Genomic DNA, 1,400 nt, shown 5'->3' on the forward strand with positions numbered 1-1,400 from the left:
TAGCTGAGTGTTCAGAGATTTGGGGAACTAGTGGACACATACTCCATATGAATGGAGCAGCTTGTGTTCAGCTCCAGCCAATGGCAAGAGAGGGAGCCAAGTATAACCAGATCTTCAGAAATTTTGAAAGTCATAAATCCACATTCCATGTGATTCTCTTGATTTCTAAATATTGACAACTAATTTGAAATTTAATTTAAAAAACCTGTGGAGACCTGCGCTTGTGCAGTAAACACATTTATGTGGGTTTGTTTATGAAAACTTTGAAACTAGAATACTTGACTAGCATCTGTTTCAAAATAGAATAGACATTTTCAGAAAACTAAAAGTTTAGACAACTTATCACTAGCCTTCCAGCTATAAAATATATAATTAATAGCTATACAAAGTCAAAACCAAAATAATCCTGTGTGTTCAGTGGCTCAGTTGTGTCCCAGTCTGTGACCTGATGAACTGTAGACCACCAGGCTCCTTTATCCATGGGATTTCCCAGGCAAGAATACTGGAGTGGGTTGCCATTTCCTTCTCCAGAGGAATCTTGCCCACTTAGGGATCAAAACAGCATCTCCTGCATTGGCAGGAGAATTCTTTACCACTGAGCCACCAGGGAAGCCCTAGCACATGGCAAAAAGATATGAGAAGGAATGAAGAGTAAACCAAAAATATTCCCCGGTGGCTCAGCGGTAAAGGATCTATCTGCAGTGCAGGAGACCCAAGTTCAGTCCCTGTGTTGGGAAGATCCCCTGGAGGAGGAAACAGCAACCTACTCCAGTATTCTTGCCTGGGAAATCCCAATCCATGGACTCTCAAGAGTGAGACTTGACTGAGCAACTAAACAAAACAACAAATACATAATCAAATATTGCTTATAGCAACATAGGGAAATACATACAATATGAGTAGAATATGAGTAAACATACACAAAATGAAATAGTGAAATCATAACACATGAATTGGGATAAGGATAAATGGGTTTCCCACAATTGTATTGTACAAAAAACAGTAAAAGTATTAATTAGCAAATCAACAATTGCCCATGGTCCCTAAGGTAGTACTATCCCATAGAACTTTTCTTGATGCTGAAATATTTTTTACTAGCAATTTCCAATATTAGGTATCCATTAGTCACATATTATCTGTTGTGCACTTGAAATGTGGTGAATATAACTGAGGAACTGAAATTTGAGCTTGAAATACATGACTAGAGGCTACTCTAATGGATGGTGTGCCTTTAGTGTAACATTTGAAAGACTAATAATGTGTATCATCCTGGAAGTCTGACAGGATGACTATCAAGAAATATCTTGCTTAATATATTAAGGGAAAAAAAATGTCATATAGCAAACTTTGAGACTAATAAAGTAGCCTTAGTATTGTTTTTGTTTGTTTGTCTGTTTTCC

Source organism: Bison bison, unplaced genomic scaffold (genome assembly GCF_000754665.1).
Source record: "Bison bison bison isolate TAMUID 2011002044 unplaced genomic scaffold, Bison_UMD1.0 scf7180017864368, whole genome shotgun sequence".
Classification (NCBI taxonomy): domain Eukaryota; kingdom Metazoa; phylum Chordata; class Mammalia; order Artiodactyla; family Bovidae; genus Bison; species Bison bison.